Here is a 23155-nt window from a genome sequence, read left to right as displayed (position 1 = left end):
ATAATTCAATCCTATATACTTCAGTTTTTTAAACTACAAAATGGCAGAATCCGCCCTGTTAATGGACTTTGCATAATGGGGTAAGAATGTTAGTGATTTCTCAGCCTTCAGCAGTTGGTTTAAATGTGGACCTGTACCAATCTGAGAATGATTGACTATGGCCAAACAGTCTTTGTTTTTATCATATGTATTAATGAGGTTTGGCGTGTTGTTTTCATATATGCCCACAGCAGGTACTGGCCAATCCTAGCTGCCCTTCTTGCCCTACCTTCTCTACCACAGTCTTCCCACTATCTAGTAATTGTTATTCTGTATTCAGATCAATTCATTTTGGTTTCCATCCATAAGAAAAAAGCATAAATCGAAACTCAAACTCAGAAGATGAACTACTTGCCTCTGTTGGGCTTCTTCGCTTAAGATACCATCCTCTAATTTCATCTGTTTTGCAATAAATAGGATAACGCTTCATTTATAGGCACACCACAGCTGGGTATTCATCTGTTGATGGGTATGTCTGTAGGTCAGTTCCATCTCTTCACTACCCTGGATAGTGCCATAGTATGCAAGGCTATATGTAAGTACTGTGAACAAGAATGTTTGAGAAGATGCCGTGTCTGCAAAGGCCAATGAACTGGTTAGGACTTTAGTGATGTGGATGTAGGATTGTTGCAGGTCAATACTTTTTATCTTGGGCTATCTCTAATCCACAAAATAAGCCCCAACCCCACCCTATGCTGGACATAGAAAAACAGGTCTACCATCTTTACGGACAAAAAAACAAAAACAAAAACTTTTGGACTCGACTAAGAAAAGCCCAATTTTCTACCCGTCACAGATCTTAGAATGCTATCTATCACACAGCATCAGTGGCCGATAGCACATTTCTCCCATCTTGCTGTGACCCACCTACCCGATATCCTCATCCCCCACTGTGTCTGGAAAGTGTCTTGATTTATGCACTTCTTTATCCTGTTAGTATAGAGAGTTTGTGGAATGCTACGTCATTGGAGCATGGTATTTAGGGAGACTGAAATCTGGGTTTCTAGGCCATGGCTACCCATATTTGACTCCAGAACAAGCCATGTCTTTCCTCAGCAGTGTCTGGTCTGCTGATTGCTGCCTGGGTTTCCTTTCACTGTATACTCAGAAGGCGTTTTTAGAGCATGCACTGGCTTAGTTTCATTTCTCCCTTTTGCTTTTAAGGAACTTTTACATTATTCTCCATATGGCTGCACCAATTTACATTCCCATCAACAAAGAGGAATTCTCAATTTATGCATCTTAAGCAGCATTTATTGTTTTGGGTGGCCATTCTAACTTGGGCAAGATAGTTTCTTAATTCTGATCAATATCTGAGTTCACGCATTGGTTCCTTTTCCTATGACATTTATTTTGTTGAAGTGTCCATTAATCTCCTGAAGCATGGGGAGGACATCTAGGGAGGACAGCCCATCAGGAATTTGTCTTTCTATTAAAAAGGAGACTTTGCTTCCCCAAGTGTTGTATTCCAGGCACATAAGTCTGTGATGGTGAGCCACAGATAACACAACTTCAGAGGAAGGGGCGAGGGTCGTGCTGAATGAAGTGTTCTGTCCTGTGATCATTTGTGTGTGCAAGGTCCATCTGGACCGAGAGGTTCTGATGCAGCTCTGCACTGGATAACGGACCCACTGAAGCACAAAACAGATCAACCAATAGTGCAGAGCATAGAAAGGAAAGAGAACCCTTCAAGAATACAGTGTTGTAGAATACAGTGTTTGGAGCAAAACAGCCAGCATTCTTATCAGACCGTGCATGAGGCCATCAGGAGTGGGCTTGTTGATGCTGCTATTCCCTTAAAGAAGGAGAGCTTGGGGGACCCAGGGCCCTCACCTGAGATGTAGCAGCGACTGCTATTCATTTGTGGGCAGTTCTGCCCTAACCGCATGTGGCCTCTGGTGTGTGGGGAAGGTGCTGGGGTACATAGACTGAGGGTGATAATGGGGAGATGTCCATCTGTGCAGCTATGAAGAAATCACATGATCCACGATGAAGGCTTCCCAGGGCAGCTGCTGTGGGGTCAGCCATGCTCCTGCCTGGGACCCTCACCCAAGTTTGGCAAGTAAGCCCAATAAATTCACTGGTTCCCTTCCCCAGGGTGACCTTTAGTGGAAGGACTTTGTCTTTGGGACCTAAAGAGGGGGCTGACATTTACACTATCCAGGAAGGAGTTCTTTCCCAACAGGATACATGGGTTTCTTGAAATGAAGGATTGACAATGGCCCTGCCCCCATGTGTCTGTATCTTGCTCTGTGTTTGCAAAATAAACTTAATAGAATCTCTGCGAAGCCACATTATTCATGCCCACTTGTTCCAGATATAAATGACTCTGCACATTATAAGATGTTTGCAGTTTGTAAAACCACTCTTGTCTTTACCTAAGTCTAAAGTTCAAGAGCTCCTCTGAGAGTTATTGGCAATTACCAGTGTTTAGCTCAGAGATCTGAGTGTCAGAACCTCTGTCATCAAAGATAAGGCCACTCTCTAGCCAATAACATCGAATTTACATATGCAAAACTAGCTGAGGTATAGCACAGGGATTAGTTACAAGAAGCAAACAACCCCCACGTCTTTGTCTCTGCATCTGTCTGCAAGGAACCCAAACAAAGATGTAAGTGCCTGATCCCAGGAAATAATGGACAGGAAATAAATTAGAAGAGATAGTACCAAGCAGTAAAGAGTATATTTCTTGCCACCATGGGTCCCTGAAGCTTAATTCTACTGTAGAATTCTGAGAACTGCAACCAATGTGCCTGGCAGTTATCCCATCCAAGAGTCAAGACTGGGAGTAGCAACTCCCATGAGTCATTGGTGGAAGGGACTAGGGTGTCCATGTTTATGACATCATAGTGATGACGGGAAAAGAGGAAGTCATCAGGCAAAGTAGTAGGAATTGGGGGATGGAAGTTAGACTCCCACACACTGAGCTGGAAAGAGGAAGAGGAGCTGGGAAGGGTGGTACGAGTGTTTGCCACATCCAGACAGATATCTCTGGATTTAAAATAAATATCTAGGAGAGCTAAATATCTGGAGAGATGGCTCAGTGGTTAAGAGCACAAACTGCTCTTGCAGAAGGACCCAAGTTCTATTCCCAGCACCCAAGCCAGGCAATTCACAATAGCCTGTAACTTCCAACTCCAGAGGATATCATTTCCTCTTGTGACCTGCACAGGCCCTGAGCTCAAGTGTACAAACATAGACTCAGACACATGCTGCGTATCCATAACTAAACTAAATCCATATGATTCTTTGTCAGTAAATCTTTCATTTGTATATCTGTTTTATATATGTATTTTGCCTGCAAGTCTCTGCCTTGAGTTCCTGGCCTAACTTCTCTTCAAGGCAGAGATTTGGAGGCAAAATAAACTGTAAGTTGAAATAAATTCTTTGTTCCCCAAGTTGCTTTTGGCTATGGTGTTTATCGCAGTAAGAGAAACCAAATCAAGACACTTGTACATCTAGGGTTGTATAAAAATGTCTTGGGTAAGAACAGCTAGAGGGAAAGATTAAGAAGCCTGCATCTACTCAAAAGTCTCAAGGAACTATAATTAGGTCTTCATTGTTGGTAGCAGAGCTTTGACTTCATCTTTTAATACAAAGAAGAAAGACCATTAAGAGGAAAACCAGGGTCCGGAGCCATGGCTCAGCGGAAGAACATGCACAATTCTTGTAGAGGACCCATGCTTGGTGCCCAGTGCCCACATGGGGTGGCTGGCAACTGCCTGAACTCCATTGGATCAGGTGCCCTCTTCTAGCCCCTGCGGGCAATTGCCCTGATGGGCACATACCTACACACAAAGACTCACAATTAAAAATCCTTTTTTTTCTTTAAAAGGAAGCTTACTGATTTTCCATAAGGATTATACATTTTAAAGATGGTTCAGTCACAGTGAAACATAAGAATGCCTGGCTTCATTTACCCCACCCCCGTGCCCACTCCTGGGATCCAAGAATCATTGACTTTCTTTGTGACACATTCTCATTTTTCTTTCAACTGAAAAAATACCAGTAAAACATTAAATAATAAAAACAATAGTCATTATTGTTTTCCATGCCATATGTTTGGCTCCATGCGAAGGGGACTTCCTTAAGGTGATGTGGGATTCCCATTGGTATGCTATGAATGTTTTATTACCATTGGTTAAGAAAAAAGCTGCTTTGGCCTATGGCAGGGGAGAATAAAGGCAAGTGGTAAATCCAAGCAGTAATATATAGAGAGAGTAGGCAGAGTCAAGGAGATGCCATGTAGCTGCCAAAGGAAAAAGACACCAGAACCTTACCAGGTAGGCTGCAGCCTTGTGGTGATAGATTAATAGAAATGGGTTAGTTTAAGATATAAAAGCTATCTAGAAATATACCTAAGGCATTAGCCAAGCAGGATTGTTTTTAATATAGTTTGTGTGATTATTCAGGTCTGGGTGGTTGGGAAACGAACGTGCAATCTCTGTTTACACTTAAGGGGAACTCTGTGTATATAAGTCCCTGAGCCAGCAGAGCATGCCATTTCTTAAGTGATCAGTTCTGCCTGGTGAGACTATGTTCTAAACACACCTCTTGTTTATGGATACTTTATTTTTCCAGTGAGAAAACATACCCATCAGACCAACATGGAACCTTAGATGTGATGGAAGGGGCTGACAACTATGTCCTCCACCCTCTCCTGCTGAGATTTAAGAATTGCCAAGGCTCTCCATCCTACAGTCTTCTATCCATTCTCTCCTTCACCTTCCTCTTTTATCTCCAAGGATATATACAAGCATAGACACATACATAAACAAAAACAATGATTTTATAGATTTAAAAAATTTGCTTTAATTGCATGTATGTGAAGGGTGTGTACAAATGAGTATACATTTGTACATCTGTGAAGGCCAGAAGAGTGCTGGATCCCCAGGCACTGGAGTCAGAAGCAGCTGTGAGCAGCCCAGTATGGATAATGGGAACTGAGCTCAGGTTCTCTGCAAGAGCAGTATATACTCTTAATCACTAAATCATCTCTCCAGCCTCTCCCTCTTCTGATCACAGACCTGATCATTTACCCATTTCTGCCCTCTTCTTCCTATGCCTAAAAAAAAACAAAAATAAAGACTTGATAGTCATCTTGACTAGGGGTTGGGGCTGTGGCTCCCGGTGTGCTACACAGGTAGGGCTGCAGACTGTGTCACACCAGGGCAGTTTTAAGCACCAGAAGTTTGAGAAGGTCCCAGGATTCAGAGAGACATTGGCTTCTCATAATCGTGTTGTCTTACTGTGTTTTCAGTTGCTAATAACACAATGCTACATATAGGGTAAATATAAAGGAAAGAGACTTTCTTTGGCTCACAGTGCTGGCCCAAGGGGCCATGTCTGACTATGGTTTTCACACTGACACATCTTAAGGTGGCACGAGGTGTCATGTATCAAGAGACAGAGTATGTGCCAGGGACCCAGTCAAACTGGCTTTTACCTTAGTCCTACTCTCCAGATAACCCATTAATCCACTAATTGCATGAATGGATTAATCCATGCATGAAGGCAGGGCACTGAACACTTCAACAATGTCCCACCTCTTAATAGCTCATAATGGGAATTAGATTTCAACATGAGTCTTGGATAAGACAAGCTACAGCAGCCACAATGCTGCGAAATTGAGCCTCTTAAGAGCACAGGCAATAACTAACACCGTTTCTCCTGACTGGCTATCCAGGCGCATGTGTAGTCCCCGAGTTCTGGAATCTGGGAGTGGCTCCTTTGGTGGCTCTGGCTCAGGAGGTTACAGCTAAGCTGTCAAACATTCAGGATTAGAGGATCAACATCAAGGCATTCCCACGGTTATTGGAAGACTTGACTCCTCCCAGGCTATTGGAAAGGGCTCAGATTATTCCCTTCTGGGACCCACCACAGCACTCCCTGATGGTCAACACATGTAGCCATTGGCTTCCCCAAGGGTAAGTAAGCAAAATGAGACAACTTGAATATCTTTTATAACATATTTTCATAAATGGGACAGGGGAGATGGCTCAACTGTTCTGATCACAGGTAACTTCCCAGCACCCATACTGGGCAGTTCACAACTGCCTCTTAAGTCCAGGTCCAGGAGATTAAACACCCACTTCTTATACACATGTGTAGACCACACACATATACATAAATAAAATAAAATCGCTTTATAGTGACAGTCCATCAAATTGTCTCAAGGTATTTGTTGGTCACACAGTTTAAAATGGGAGGGGAACCAAACAAGAGTAATATGGTATCACTGGGAGCCATCTTGGAAGATGGCAGCCGCACCTCTGGACCATCTACAGAGCTTTGGCCAAGAGTAAGTACTGGGAGGAAATGTTTGGGTTTCCATTTGGCTCCTATGTCTTCTACTCCGAGGAACTCTGTGACTGGAGGGGATGACTAACATGCCAGAATCCCCTATGAATATCATCTACTATTACAGTATAACTGTGGTGGATCAAGTGAGTTCATTTGGAGATTTGAGGAGTCAAACACTGCTTTTAAAGGTTAAGGTCTCAGTGTGGGACCAGTCTAGGATCATAAAATGAAATGAGATTGGATCATTTCTCAGCTTGCATTGAACTGTCTTTCATAAAGTCAGGGGATGCTCACCCTTGAATATTAGCTTGTGAGAGAGGCTGCAGCTATAATGAGTCCTTGTGGGCTAACCCCATTATACATGGAGAGGGCAGGGCTCTCAGCGGGGTCAGTGTGCCAAGTGTAACTCAAAACTTCAATCTTTGATTTCTGGAATGTTTTTTGGATATCACAACTCCTTCATAAAAAAAAGTCTTTCTCAACTGCAACCCTGGAGTCTTTTGCCTCCCCAGCAGAATCACAGTTCTGACGCTGTTAGGAAACTGAGAAAGGAAACAGGCTGTGGGACCGACGCTGGGCAGTTACGTCATTTAGGGTCCGCGGAGCAAAGACTGAAGTCAAGCAGTTATTGGACTCTAGAACTTAAGGATGTTGAGAACAGTATGTATGCACGCATATGTATAACAGGAGTATGGCATGCATACCGAGTATCATCACCGGCAGGGACTATAGTTTCCATGGAGCTTCTAAGAGGCTTAGGGAAAAGCACATGTACAATTAAGTCAGTGATTTCACTGGGCTTCTACTGTCTTAAAAATACTTTCTCAACAATGACAGGCTAGGTTATGCCAATGCCAACTCTGGCTCTTGGTGTTCCAGTGGTTTACTTTTGCTCATGTTTCACGTCCACAGTGAGCTGACTAGAGTAATCTCATTGCATTCACTCTGAGGAACAGGTTGGTGAAACACTTACTATTTTGAACTTGTCAGGTAATAACCCCAGAAAGAACATTTTGGAGAAGTCTTTACCAGCATTAAGTGCTCACTTCAAATAGAAACACATCACTCCTAGTCCTTTCCACTCATAACACACTACCTGGATTGGTTTTATGCTCCTGTCCAACTACAAGGGACTACAAAACACAGTCTTCAGTGCATCCAGAATATGTGACTAGCAGCTACGCTGACAGTCATCACTGGCTTTCCAATGTGACAAGCCCAGATTTCTTCTTCTCTTCCTTCTGTGTACCTTAATTTCCCGGGTCACCACTTCATCTGCCTTAGTGTCTGCAGCGGCCGACAGCTCCCATTGGCTGGACCCGTGCCAAGAAAGCCAATGATCATTTTAGTGATACAGTTCTCAAGCAACAGCCTCCTGGACATCAAGGGGGTAGGAGGTGTGAAGAGTGGGGACCCCAGGGTCGGGACTCGGAATGGGCAGATTCATCACAATGAGGCTTTAATCAGACAGGATGAAGGAAAAGTAAGGAAATCAGTTATTTCTGGCTTCCAATTTCCACTGGGGATTAGTACCCCCCAAAAGAAGGAAGACTTTTCTGTTCCTCCCCATCAACAGAGAAAGGGGAGAGGGTGGACCGTAAGTGTCATTGGAAGAGTGTTTGTGAGGAAGAGATGCTCGCACTGCCCCTGCACACCAGTCTACCTGTGGCCCGCGGCTGTCTTCAGCTGCTCTAGAACACCAGGCGTTTCTGCAGGGGTAAAGGTGATTTCAGGTGAGAAACACAACAGGGATCAGTGTTTGGTGCCTGTGAATTTAGGTCTCTTATTCTATCCATTTCAGAAGCTCCCAAGGTCGACAGCAGAACAGCCCATTAACGTATTTGTAAACCTCAGTGGTAAGTGCCAGTGGCCAGCCTGGGGCTTCTTCTTAATGCCCTCTCGGCTCTCCACTGGGCAGCCCTGCCTTCCTATTTGACTGTGAACCTCCGCTCTTGGCTAACAACTTGCACATGGGCAGATGTAGAGTGAAAACTTCTACCACTGAATCCACCCTTTCCTCACCCCATCACCACCAAGAAGGACCTGTCACCTCGCTGGGGTGCTTTGAATGGTGAACCTTACTGGTTACTGGGTCCCTTTCATTGTGGCAGTGCCATGCTCATTAGGGGCTCACGAAACATTGCACAGATCCTGTCACTGGGACTCAAGCAATTTCACGTTGTTAGTGGTATGGGTGGCTTCACCAAATCCCTTCCTCCTGTGGTTGCTTCTACACTCCCCTTTTCTACATGGTGGTTCCTAGCCTGTGACCTTTGAGTTTAGAGGGTCAAGCCTTTCCTGGATCACCAACCTAAGCCTGGGCTTACTTTAGAGCCTTAGATTGGGAGTTGCCTGCCACTGAGCTATCTGGTAAGAAAGACACTTTGATTTAATTCTGCCTCTCTTTTTTATACATATGGCCATTGCATTATGCATATGCATATCTATATGTCATTATGCATATATGTCCATTACATACCTAAGTTGCAAGGACACACACATACACTGCTACCGGTCCCATAGCCCTTCCACTGCCCAAACCTGATTATCTATGGGCTATTAAGAGATAAGTTCATAAATTGTTACAGTTGCCAACTACCTTCTAAATACCAGTCCTTATACCCGCTGATAAGAGCAGCCCTCACCCCTCATCAAAACCTGTCTTTCTGCAGCAGATGGAGGCTGTTGCAGAGAACTACAGCTGTTGAAGATGCAGAGAATACGTGACTATAGAGTGCCCGTCCCTGGTGGGGCATCTATAACACAACCTCTAGACTCAAGGACCAGGGAACATACAGGAAGACTGGGGCAGAAAGATTGTATGAGCTGGAGGACCAGAATGATTGCTGCTAGACAGTGTCCTCTAGATATGGTGGGGTGTTGCACCCATAAATCTGAACAATGTGCCTGCCTGCACAAGATTTACTGAAGACTACACCAGCCAACATTCCAGTATTGGGGGGGGGGGTGTCTCACAAGGTCCCACCCCTAGTTGAAGAGCTGCTGGCAGTTGCCAACTGCTAAGGGGAAAGGAATGCATTTTCTTCACGGACAAGACCCCCGATAGGATGTTCATATTCAACTGGTCGACTCCACTCTCAGGCATGTATGGGCGATACTAAGCAGACTCAGAAGAAAGAGAGAGAGTTATAGAAGAGGAAATGAATTTGAGATGGGAGAAGTTAGAGGGATAGGGATGGATACAATAAAAGCACATTGTGCCCACATATGAAATTCTGAAAACTTTTCAAAATTAAAGAGGGCAGACACAGTACCCAAAATTCATGCCCCCTACCACAGAAAAACACAATCTTCTATTAGAGACAGAGGACTCAAAGCAATAGAGAGATCTGCAAGAATGTTCCAGAAATATCCTGTGATCCTGCTTATCCAAAGCCTCCAGCTGTACGGGCAACCATCTTGAGGCCAGTAGCACTTCCTTTTTGTCTAGGATATACTTAATTGGATTTCTGTCACAAGCAAGAGAGTCCTGACTGCTCTGGTAGGGGATTAGGGAGAATACGTATGCAGTTCTGGCTTCCTGGCCGTCAGGCCACCTTCGACCCAAATCCCTGACTATTTGGATTAGGTAAAGCAATGGCAGAAAGTCAATAGTGATCAAATCTCCCTAAGTGGGTCAGGGAGTACATCTCAAAGAAGCCATGCCTGGTTCAGAGTACAAAAACCTGCCATGGCAGAATTAAGAAGCTTAATTTAAGCCGGGTGGTGTGGCCAATCTGCAGCAGGAGCGGTCCTTCCAAAACCACACTTATGTATTTGAACCCGATCTCCTGGGCTGTGGAGCGCAGCAGTAACTGCGTTCCTAGACCCCACTGATCGGCCCCAGGCTGCTTTCTCTTGTTTTTAGGTGGTAGATGGAAGAAATTAGACACTATGAATGGCTTCAGAGGTTCTGGAAGCAGATTCTGTGCTCGCCTAGCTGTCCATAAAGGTGTGAAGCAGAGGAGAATCGAGCAAAGCTTATCATTGGCAAACCTCACTCAACCTAGGGCTCTCAGCCCAAAGGGAGGATCCCTGGAACGCTTTGCTGACTTGTGGACTGACCAACACCACCACCTAGCGGAAGCTTTGGAAATTATGCCAGCTTCCATACCCGACCAACCCGCAGGCTCTCTGCCTCACCTCAGTGAAGCTCTTGTTTGTTTGTTTGTTTGTTTTTTGAGATAGAGTTTCTCAGCAGTGAAGCTCTTTTATACCCAGGCTCTTTGCGTCCGGTCTCTGTGTGCATGAACGCTGTTCTCTATGTGGGAATAGGGTTACTCAATCCTCATCAAACACAATGGATACTATTTATGATATGGCCTCAATCACTGGCTTGAGATAAGGTTACATGTGAACACTGTCCCACAAAGTAGCATTTTTCTGGATTTCCTGCTGTCTAATGTCCTTCATCCTCCTCATGGTCTCACCTAGTAATTTTGGGAATTGTCATTCATGCTAGTTGACAGCCCAGTCCAGACTGATGTCTGCTATTGATTCTGTAAAGTATGTTTATAACTTACTGAGCTGTGTCCTTCCGCAGTTCTCCAGGAAAACCACAGCATCTACCCTCCCCTGTTTGATGAGCCAGGAAAATCTGTGAGACGCTGGGGCACTGTTACCTATGCCTGAAAGAATCACCATCATTAGATAACTTTAATGTCTGAGCTACTTGTTCAAAAGTTGCCATTTGGAGGCGGATCTCTGTGAGTTCGAGACCAGCCTGGTCTACAAGAGCTAGTTCCAGGACAGGCTCCAAAAAAAAAGTTGCCATTTGGGAGGTACCAAGCGTACCTCCCCACAGGCAGTTGTCGTATCTCAAGCATCGATGCTACGTTCATGCTTGCACACTCTATACCCTATGGGGACACGAGAGGGCCAAGGCTTCTCTGCTCTGCACTCCGGGCTGGAAAGCTACTCCATGGGGAAGCTCAGCTCTACTCCCAGTTGACTCATTCCTTATCTCTGAACCTCAGCTTCTGTTTGCTGCCTCTTTCCTCAAGCCTGGGGCCAGAAGAACAACGCCTCTATTAGGATACCTGGGCGCCATCCTGCAGAGCCAACACTGACCCCTGTCTCTCTCAGTACTTCAGCGTGAAGTGTGGCCAGGCTGAAACCTGGTGGGGAAGCTAGAGAGCCCTCACCTTATTAGTCTGTTTCTTGTCCTGAGTAGAAAGGGAAGAGGATGAAATTCCTGCATCTGGATCCCAGCATCATCCTAGATGTCAAGATGGCACTTGAACTGTTATCTGTTTGTGGTGTGTTACATTCCTCCTGGAGCCCAAAGTGTGGAGGAGGGTGGGAGCATCTCCTATTCTTACCATCAGGACCACAAGTCACTAAACCCACTTTTCAAAAATATTCTTAGGAGAGCAAAATGGGGCCAGGTGTTTTTCTCGAACCCTCAGAAGGACAGAATGGTCAAACATGGTGGCTCAAGAGGGAAGGGAAAGCATTGTGCAATAATAGCAAAGAATCTCACTCTGTAGGTTTAAAGAGCCCATAAAATATTAAGCAGAGAGAATTTCTAAAATGACACACACTCAGATACATACCTGTGACATTTCAGTATTTCTAGGATAAAGAAAATTTTCAAAAGCTTTCAGAGATGAAAAATGTGTTCTTTTTCTACAAAGGACCAAGAATCAAAAGGACTGAAGACCTCATCATCAATTCCCAAGGCTAAATGCCAGGGGATTGATGCCAGAAATCTAAGTGAAGTGGCTGGGGTAGAAGTCTAGGTACAAAATACCAGCTCAAGGGGTGGAGGGACAAATATCAAGATACTGTATAAGACTAGAGCTTGTGTGAGCATTTTAAGTGGGATTGTTTTAAGAGAAACTTATTGATTCAAATGCAGGAACCAGGACCAGCGAGGCTAGGCATGCTTCCTGGATGGTGAGCATCTGAGTTCCTGCGAAAGATGGAAGTAATGCAGACAAGGGAGATGGGAGTGTGGGCTGCTGGGTGGGGGCGGGGGCTGCTGGGTGGGGGCGGGGGCTGCTGGGTGGGGGCGGGGGCTGCTGGGTGGGGGCGGGGGCTGCTGGGTGGGGGCGGGGGCTGCTGGGTGGGGGCGGGGGCTGCTGGGTGGGGGCAGGGGCTGCTGTGTGGGGGCGCGGGTTGCTGGATGGGGGTGCGGGCAGTTGGGTGGGAGCGCAGGCAGTTGGGTGGGAACGTGGGCTGTTGGACACTTTTAGAACATTAAGAGGATTGCAGGGTGGTCTCGGGCCCACGTGGAATTCCGGTTTCTCAACTCACCCTCTGGAAGAAGAGCCTTAGCATAAATCCACAAATGCTTTGCAGAGTCAAAGGGTCATTAGCACTGCTACCTGAGCCACCTGAGTCACCGAGCCACCAGAGCCCCGAGCCATGGGAGTACACTGATGTACAAGGATTCTCGAAGCTTGCTAATCCTGGATATTAAGAGCAGAGGTTGTATGTTAGAAAAGAAATCCGAAAATGATAGGGGTGGACCTATGAGAGGGTCAACCATTTGTGTGGGATATGACCATGAATAAAGCCAAGAAATCAAGATCCTATGCATACATCAATTAGATGTCTGCTTGAGAATCATATTCTACTGAACCTCACAGAAGCAGTTTTAGTGATAGAAGCCTCGGCGGAGTGAAAGAATAAATAAGTAAGACAGGGAGGGGAGGGAGCCTGAGAGAGGCATAGAGCATGATTGTTCTCATTCTAAGCGTGTCGAATGAGAGCAGTCATTCAATATGACAGAGTAACCAGCAGAAGCTGGGAATGACTCAGTGGGTGAAGGGTTTGCCATGCAAGTATGAAGAACAGAGTTTGCACACCCAGAACCCATGGAAGCGCTCCTGTAATACCAGCAACCAGCAGACAGAGACAAGAGACCCCCAGGTATGCCAGAAGACACCCTAAGTCAGCCAGACCTTCACATGCATGTGTGCCTGCATACACAGATATAGCCACACATGTGAACACAAATACAGACATTACACATATACAGACTTAGAGAGAGAGAGAGAGAGAGAGAGATACTCTACCACTGGCGCTAAAATTTGAAATCTAAGAACTCTTTGAAAGTGGTGTGGGGTTGGTTTTAGTACTATCCAATGCTGTTGGTGCTCTGTGTATAATTAATTTTTTTGTTTCACGTGTGTTTAAAAGGTCCCTCAAAGACCCAATCTTTTAAAACTGTCTTATTTTGAGAAAGCAAAATATGCCCTTAGCTTGCTGAAACATGAAACAAGAACCTGCTCGTTATTCTCACAAAAACAATTGACACCGTACCATACCTGGGTGGAGTGTTCCAGGCCGACACGGAGGCGGCAGGTGCTCTGGGTAGCAACATCACCCGGGCTGAATGTCAGCACGATGGTGTCTCTGGAGTAGCTGGCATCTGCATGTATGATTAAGTATCTTGGCTGCTTAGTTTGCTCTTGAAGGGGCTTCAATGCCCTGGTGGTAGCAGCTGGACTCTGTGCAGGCACACTGGGATCTGAAGGTGTATTTTCATCTTGCGCTAGTAGCAAAACCCTAGAGATAATTGCAAACAAATAGAGATTTTTCAGGCTTCCTTGAGAACACAGCGTATAAATATTTTTAAACTTCCTGCTTCCTCTGCACCTGTTGAGTTTTGCCACAGCAGTTTATTTTCTCTGACATGGAATGTTCTCTAATGTTCCTTACAATATTGTCTTTGACCACACACCCCCCAAACTACTTAGGAATGTTGTTTTTAAATTTCCAAATGTGTTTATGTTCTCTGTTGGCTATGCTTTCTAACTTAATTGCCCCGCAGTCAGAGACGCTGTATAGTATTGACTGCTTCTTTTTAAATAGCATTTATGGATTTTATTCCCCGGTTTAACATATGCCCAATTTCTACAACTGTTCTGTGTGGCTGAAGAAAGCCTATATTTTAGATTTGGGAGTCGAAGTTCCAATATGTGTTTAGTAAATTATGGTTACAATAATATTTTCCAAAGGCGTATGGATTTCTATTTACTTGATCTATAAAAATTAAGATAAAATATATTGCAAATTTGAGATTTTTTTTCTTGTATTTAACTCTTCTCTTCCTTCATGTATATGTATGTGCATATCCCTGGCTGTCCTAGAACTTGCTCTGTAGACCAGGATGGCCCTGAACTCGCAGAGATCCACCTACCCCTCTGCCTCCCGAGTGCTGGGGTTAAGAGCATGAGCCATCACATCCAGCTACCTTGGTATATTTTTAGGCTGTTTTGTTTCTATAATCCATAGGAACATAACATCACAGCTTCTCATGAACTGAAATTTCTCCATTAAGGAGTCATTCTTCTTATGCAAAAGCCTTTGGCGGTGGAGAGAGCCTGCCCCACCCCACAACGGTAGTGGTAGCTTGCTCCAGCTGCATTTGCTTACTTTCATCTTCTTTTCTTTCTTCCTGTGTGACCTTCCTGCCATCCGTGTTCATAGTAATCCCTTCTGAACAACAGAGGATCTGCTAGGCACGCTCCAGTTAGCAGTCTGATCTCCTACATTATTTCGCTCCTTGATGTTGTTAATTATGATTATTGAGTATATTTATTTCCATAATCTTTTTTGTGCCATTAAATTTCATCACTCATAAGACACACATTTTCATATCTTTGAAATTAGAATGCTTCCTATAATTCATGTAATTAACAGCTTTTTCTTTCCTTATTGGTTGCATAAAGAAATCAGGCATACTCTACAATCGAAGTCATCTTAGGATATGTAAAATATAATATTTGTTCCCCCTTTTGTCTATTCTTTTCCACTCCTTTCTCATAGTTATTAATTTTAAGGATTTTTAAACTTCTTTCATTCTATATGTGTTTGAAGGCTACACATTCTATTTATGTTACTGTGATAATGACTCTTAAATAGTAGCAAGCATGGCTACATTAAAAATTTAAAGTTAATTAGTGTCTCACTTACAGTCTTCAGAAAGTCATCCTCAAAATAAGAGGGAGGGCGCAGGCATTTTTGAAGGGACATCAAGAAACACAGAAGTCATGGGAAAGTGAGAAGCCAAGAGAGACAAAAGCCATAAGGAGCAGCGAGGAGCCTGGCACTGTTGAGGACACTGGCCCGGGGCAACTCTCTCCGAGGAAACAAGGCACAGGAACCTAACCTCCCCATGGCTGAAAGCTGCCCCTGGTGTTAACGCATCCAAACTTCCATGGTTTTTTCCAAGTTTTCATGGTACAGGGAGAAAACATGGGCATAGAAAAGACATGTCTGAGAGAGGCTGTCCCCTCAGTGAGAGCTGCAGGTGACCTTGCATGGGCAGACAGGATGCAAGGGAGGTATCAACAGTGTCTACTGCAGCCAGGATTCTTAATCTCCAGCTCATTACTGAAACCTTTTTTCCCCATTTTTGATTGTTTTTATTGAGCCATAAATTTTTCTCTGCTCCCATCTTTTTCCCTCCCTTCCCCTCCCCTCCCCTTCTATCCTCTCCCATGGTCCCCATGCTCCCAATTTACTCAGGAGATCTTGTCTTTTTCCCCTTCCCATGTACATTACTGAAACCTTTACCTTGTCATTCTAGCCATGCATCCTGTCCATTATATATTTGTCAGTGTGTATTTTATTTCTACTTTTTGATGTTTTATTGTAAAGATTTTATTATTTGTGCATTGTGTCTGGTGCATGTGTACACATGCATGTGCGTGCATGTGTGTGTGTGTGTGTGTGTGTGTGTTTGATAATGGGTGGTAGGACAGCTGGTATGTGTATGTGTGTGTACATATCGCTGAAGGCCAGAAGAGGGTTTTGGGTTCCATGGAGTAGGAGTTAAAGGTTATTGTCAGCTGCCCAAGGTGGTAATGTAGACTCCAGTTTTCTGCAAGAGCAACAGGTCTTGTTAACTACTTGCCATCTCTCCAGCCATTTATATTTGATTTTTAAACAACCAGGGATCACTTAGATTTAATTGATATATTGTAATATTTCCTTCCCATCCTTCTTCTTTTCTTTTAGGAATATATTTAAATAAAAAATTAAAGGTGTTTTACACAACAGGTGTGCTGACCCAGGACATTATTCCCACCACTCTGGAGGCAGAGGCAGGTAGATCTCTTTGATTTGAGCACAGTCTGGTTTACATAGAAAGTCAGAGTTCTATAGTAAATCCCTGCCGCAAACAAAAAGAAGTCTGTGGCTGGAGAGATGGCTCAGCAGTCAAGAACAGGGGACAGAGTTCAGTTCCCAGCACCCATATCAGGCAGCTCACGGCCACCTGTAACTTCAGCTCAAGGGGTTACAATGCCCTCTTCTGGTCATCTAGCATACTGCACACACGTGGTGCATAAATGGACACTCAAGTGTGTGCAGGTATGTATGTGTACACACAAATGAAATAAGTCTTTTCATTCAAGGTCTTCTAAATATTTAACATTTGTTTTGATAAAATGACACTTTTATGTTTAACATGTTCTATTTGGTGCTCTGCAGATTGATTTGTCTAAATATATCCAGCTTTATTTCTGACATTCAGGGATGTGGCAAGCCTAAAGCTAACAAAAAAGCTGGAAGAACAGATTCTGTCAATATCATTAAGGGGAATGTGTTCAGATGGGCCTCAGAGTTTGTAGATGGACAGCTGGCAGGAGAATACAGAGCTCAGACACTCAAGCAGTCAGAATGTAAGGAGCTTACCCAGAAGGGCTGTGTGGGCAAATATTCCTAGCTGGGACAGCAAGCCTACATGGAGGGTGTGGACTTGGGAGTCTGTGATGGGTTCTGGAATCGAATAGGAGACACCCAGGCTTCTGGTCGGTCTGTGAGGGCATCTTCTCCTACTCCTCCCAAATGTAGCACTCACCTAAAACAGGAAAATATAAAGAAATCTGGGACAGAACAAAGCTGCCTTTGCCTGTGCAGCCTCTCTTCTTTCTGGAAAGTGAGTTTGTCCTGCCATGGCCATCTGTTGCTGACATGGAACCCAGCTCCTCTGACTTCCCACTTCCCAGTTGTCCTCCAGGACTCCTCCAGGCCTCAGCGCCAGACGGAGGATGCTGAAGCACCCTAGCCTTGTGCACTGGGCAGCTACTGGGTTCTCAGCCTCTTGGGTGTGCAGACAGCCAATCAGGGCACTGCTCAGTCCCTGTCATGCATGCCAATCTGGTAAATCCCTTTTGTAATCTGTATCATTGCAGGAGTTCTGTTCCTCCAGAAAAGCTTGACCAACACGGGGTCTCGGCATGTCAGTCCACGTTACAGGAAGAAGACTGTAGGCACAAGTGGTTCCAGGCCTGAGGTCCCTCTGCAAAATGTCTGTCTCTGGGCTGGTTACATTTAGATCAACTTAATAGAAGTGCAGGTCATCTGGGAAGAGGGAACCTCAGTTCAGAAAATGTCCCCATCAAATTAGCCTATAGGCAAGAACATGGGGACATTTTCTTGATTAATGTTTGATACAAGAGGGTTGGGTCCACTGTGGGTGGTATCATCCATAAGTCCCTGTCCTGGACAGTATAAGAAAGAAGGCTGAGCAAGCCATGTGGAGCAAGCCAGTAAGCAGCATTCCTCCATGGCCTCTGCTTCAGCTCCGACCTCCAAGTTCCTGCCTTGAGTTCCTGTTCTGACTTCCTTCAGTGATCGTCTGTAAGGTGTAAGCTGAAATAAACCCTTTCCTCCTTGAGTTACTTCTGGTCATGGTGATATCACAACAATAAAAAGCAAGCTGAGATGATCCCAGCAACATCGGCAGCACCTAGGAACTCAGCTTTGCTGTGGGAACACCACGGTCAAGCTTCATAGGTTAAGTGTTTCTTAAGCCCAGAATGACAGGAGTTCTAAAGCCCATTAAACCCTTGGCACTAATTAGCGTGTCTTCATTCAGGGTAATCTCTACAAGGTGGGTATTTTAAATGCTTGCAAAATATAATTGAATTTGGCATATTCAAGCAAATGATAAATTGACCTATAATTCCAAATTAACTGTTGACTTGATTTGATGTTATACCATTTAGCTTATAATCAGTGTTAAAATGGTTAAGAGAACTTGTTATTACCGAGTTAGCTGATCACTCAAGAAAGACTAGTTTCTTCGGTTGCAAGCTTTATTGCATTTAGTTATTCTAACTTTGTAAAGAAAAATTAAATCTATTAAGTTTACAAATGTTTATAAAGCATCTAAATGAAATTAGTCTATTCAATCAAATTTACTTAACATTAATGAATATCAAATTCCCTTCAGTCACCAGTCTAATTTTTATTAGTTTTCCTGAAGATAATTGTTTTATATAAAGTGTACCAGAACTAAAATATCAAATATAACTTATAAGATGAATTTAGAGGCTTGAGAAAAAAAATTTTAAATTGTAACTGATAACTAAAATACTGAAAATCAAACCCAAATCACTTACAATGTTCTCTCTGCATCAAGGGCTGGGGAGATGGCTCGGGCAGTAGAATACATCTTTTCCAAGAGTGAGGACCTGGGTTTTTATCTCCAGATCCCATGTAAAATGTTGGGCACAAAGGTGCTTATGTTTGCAATCCCACTGCTGGGGATGCTGAGATGAAGTGGGCTTCTGGGGCTCACTGACCAGCCTGTCAGACTAAACCAGAGACCCCCAGGAAAAATTGAGAGATGTCTCAAAAACCAAAGTGTAGAGAGTGTCTCAGGATGACCCACAGGTTGGCTTCTGGTCTCCACACACAAACAGACATGCATATCCATGCATGCAAACACACACACACACACACACCTCATCTCAAAACCGACTCTTAAAAATTCATCCTTCCCAGCGTACCCACTGCTCATTCCCTCCCTCTTCTGACGTCTCACTGGTATACATTTCACAATATAGTTCTTGTGAGCTTCCCTTCTCAGTTCCCTTCCCCAGAATGTAGCACTGAGAAATTCCTTGTAAGGCTCTTGTTGTTTCCAATTCTCAAATGTATTAACCCACCTACCGGGGTCCATCTTTCTTAATTGTAGTCTCTATTTCTCATTCCACACCACACCCTATGCTGCAGCACTTCAAACTGCTGTTTTCTCTCCAGAGCCCTCCTGCAAGGACCGGCTGGGGGAGCAGGCTCACTGTCTTTGTAACACACTGGCCAGAGACCTGGCCCTCGGATCCCACATGCTATGCTTCGGATTCCATCAAGCTGTGCTTCTACTTTTGGACATGGGGTTCATCCTCCCGAGTGGCATCTGTTGAAATAAGAGCAGCGGGCTGCGTCCCCGGCACCCGGCCGCCCGCATGGCTAGCTTTATACCCAAAATAATTACACGGAAACTGTATTCTTTTGAACATTGTCTGGCCCATTAGTTTCAGCCTCTTATTGGCTAGCTCTTACATATTGATCTAACCCATTTTTAATATTCTGTGTAGCACCAAGAGCTGGCTTACCAGGAAAGATCTTAACCTGCGTCTGTCTGGAGTGGGAGAATCATGGCGACTCACTGACTTGGCTTCTTTCTCCCAACATTCTGTTCTGTTTACGCCACCCACCTAAGTGTTGGCCTATCAAATGGGCCAAGGCAGTTTTCTTTATTAATTAACCAATGAAAGCAACAGATTAGAAAGAAATCACTCCCACATCAGGCATCGAAGGGTGAGTGGCACCACATTACAGGAGCCCCTGGAGAGAAATGTGAGCGGAGTGGAACATGCGAGAGTTGAGAAAATAAATCCCATTCTCTTTCTTCCTTTCACAGAGCTTCCAGAAGAGTCCTCCAGCTGTGCCCAACTCAAGGCCCACAGGTCACATGTGCTCCAGGAAGCTATGAATGTGACCTAACAAAAAGTTGTGAACTTATGACCTGAGGTTATTTTTTGTGCTGTTTTGTTTATTTTTTGCTTGTTTGTTTTGGTAACTGGATGCACGGTTGCCTACCACAAGCTTTATAGATGACTATGTTGCAACATCAAGAGATTAGATAAGGCTGCAACAAACATGCCTGCCAAATATCCAGGTGTGGCTTCTCCAGAGTTTCTTTAGCAACAGAGACGAGTGCATTGAGAAACCACAGTGCATCGTCTCGACTCTTAACCCCACTCCAGTTACTCTTATTCTAGTCAGAAATTGCAGCGATTTGAAGATGAGGCAGAAAACATGGCTTCCTCATCCTTGTCTCAGACCCTATGTTCTCAGCTAAGGCCCTCAAAACTGAGATTCAACTCTTTGTGAGAATTATAGTTTTTAAAAAAGATTTCGTTTAAAAAGATTTTAAAAGATTCCATTTATGTCATTAATATAGGTACCAGTCAAAGATTATAAAATATTTAATTGTCTTAAATTGTTTAAAATTTAATTTTTGCTCTTCGTGACGCCAACTTGTATCCAAAGTGAATCACTTCCCATTTCCTCTTCGGTAGGGTTGTGTGGAGGGGGTTCACAGTCCAAAGAAGAAATGGATGCAGCTCAGCTGCCCTCCAAGCTTTATGCAGTCCAGGATCTCAGCCAGGGAGTGCTGCCACCCACAGTGGGCAGCTCTGCAGCGCTGCATTTAACATGTTGAGTTAACTCCTCCCAGACATGCCAGAGTCCATCTTACAGTTGTACTTCCTGTCAAATGCACAGTTAACCGTACATGTCATAATATGTATTAATGTGTATACATCAAATGAGGGTATTAATATCTCCCTCTCCTTTCCATCCCTTTGTGTGTAGACACTTTAGGCTCCTCCCTTCCAGCTGTTCATGGGATGTTTAACAGGATGTCGTCAGCTGTCCTCACCCCACTGTGCCGAGGGGCAATAGGACTCAGTGCTCTTATCCAACTTCGCTTTCGCCTACTTTCCACACTCTGGACTCTCCCTTCGCGTTTTAGTGATCATATTTATTATTTATTTTATGTGTATGAGTGTTTGCCTGCATGTATGTATGTAGACAAAGTATGTGCGGTGCCTGTGGGGCCAAAAGGGGGTGTCAGATCCCCATGAAACAGGAGGTTACAGGAAGTTGTGAGCCACCATGTGGGTGCTGTGAGCCAAATCCTGGTCCTCTGCAAAATCAGTCTTAACCACCCAGCCATTGCTTTACCCCTCATTAATGTCTTTAATTTACGGTTTAAGTTTACTAATGGTTTTGAACATCTTTTTGTGGGCTCCTTTGCTGTTCATTTATCTTCTTTGACAAAATGTCTGTTTGAATCCTTTTCAAGTGGAAAACTCTAATTGAGTTATGAGAATTCTGGGTTATCATGTTTTATACAAGGCGTCTCAATCCGTGGTTTCTGTTTTCACTTTTCTTAACAGTGTCTTTTGAAAAACAGAGCATTTAAATTTTGTGTATTTCAATTTTTCAGGGTGTTATTTTCCAGTCTTATGCTTTCTATGAATTCTGTCCCCAAACCAAGGTTTTCTTCCATCTTTCCTTAAAGAAATTGCATAAGACCTGGAAATTAGCAAGTAGATGGATAGTCTATTTACAATACTTTTGTGCATGGCACAAGCCATTATACCGACGTCCAATTGCTTCATTACCATTTGTTGAAATGGCTATCCTTTCTCTACTGAATTCAACTTGTATTGAAAATCAATGAATTGTGTAAGTGTGGGTTTATTTTCTGTTCTATTTCGTTGATCCATGATTCTATCCCTTTGTCAGTTCTTGCCATCTCAATTCCTGAACTGCAAAACGAATCAGGAAGGCAGGTACTGTATGTCTTCAACATTTTGTTCAAATTATCCTCAAGGCTTCTCTTTTTCTTATGTGTCTTATAATTGACTTTTCTGGTTCAATACAAAAGCTGCTCGGATTTGGGTTTGGGGGATTATGGTGAATTTATAGGTCCATTTGGAAAGAATCGACACCTTCGCACCATTGAGTCTTCTAAGCCCAGTGTAGCTTGTCATTCATTTAGGTCTTTGATTCCTGTCAACAGTGTGTGATAGTTTTGAGCACAAACCTTCCAGAGTCTATTGATTTATCTCTAAATATTCACATGACCTTGGTGTCACTGTCTGTGGCATTTCTTTTTAAACTTATAAATTGTCCATTATCAGTTCCTGGAAAAGCAACTTTTGTATATTCACCTAATATCTTGCAACCAGGAAAAAAATCACAATAGCTTTTTATTTTCTATTCTTCAGGACTTTGCCTGCAAACAGTCACGATGCCTGTAAGTCATTCTTATTTCTCTCTTCCAGTTCATGTGCCTTTTATTCTCATCGCAAACAAGATTGATAAACAGTAAGTCTAAGTCAGCTCCTTCAGTAAACACACAATAAAACCTGAATAAAAAGAGAACATTTTTTAATAATTTAATAGGTAGCATTTTCTTTCTCAGTGACACCCGAAATTATGGTGTGTTTTTACCATCGATAGTGTTAGGAAAAGAAGAAACCTTACTTTTTCTAGATTATGCTGTGAACTCTATGCCTGGAGTTATACAGTGTGATGGTCCTGATACCAGGTTATAGATACCCAGGGACTCCATAGTTTATACTCTTATCACTGACTCACTTTAAAAGCTTGGGTTTTCATTTTAAAACTGAACCAGGCCTACTGTTTAAGATCCCTGAAGGCTAAAAATGGTTGGTAAGTCAGTGACATTTAGTGGGTTTTGATCGTGATAAAGATAAATAGGAAATGCCGTGAACTGGAAAGGCCTGGGGTTTTACTTTTTTTATAAGCTAACGTGGTTACCTGACACATTTTTCTGGAGACACGGGATGCCGGGGCCAGCGACAAAGCACAGTGTTTGAGGGATGTCAGGCAAGTCTGTACTTACAAAGTGCCATGGCTGAGGGCAGGTACAGTGGCTGCTCGCTGTCTTTCCCCTTGCAAGGGGAGGCTGAAGTGGGAAGATTGCTTGAGCAAGAAATCTCACATTGGCAACCAGCCTACAAGAGACCCA

At 43.7% G+C, this 23155-nt stretch overlaps 1 long non-coding RNA gene across 1 annotated transcript in view; it reads right to left on the bottom strand.

The window, feature by feature from the left end:
- The window catches only part of LOC130862409 (uncharacterized), a 40711-nt gene extending 26915 nt beyond the window's left edge, over window positions 1-13796 (bottom strand). The window contains exon 1 of the long non-coding RNA XR_009055634.1: window positions 13617-13796. This is a non-coding gene — a long non-coding RNA (uncharacterized LOC130862409). The remainder of the gene's footprint in view (window positions 1-13616) is intronic.
- Window positions 13797-23155: the final 9359 nt, after the last annotated feature.

This window comes from Chionomys nivalis, chromosome 19, assembly GCF_950005125.1.
Source record: "Chionomys nivalis chromosome 19, mChiNiv1.1, whole genome shotgun sequence".
Lineage (NCBI taxonomy): Eukaryota > Metazoa > Chordata > Mammalia > Rodentia > Cricetidae > Chionomys > Chionomys nivalis.
This window is presented reverse-complemented; position numbering and strand designations above follow the sequence as displayed.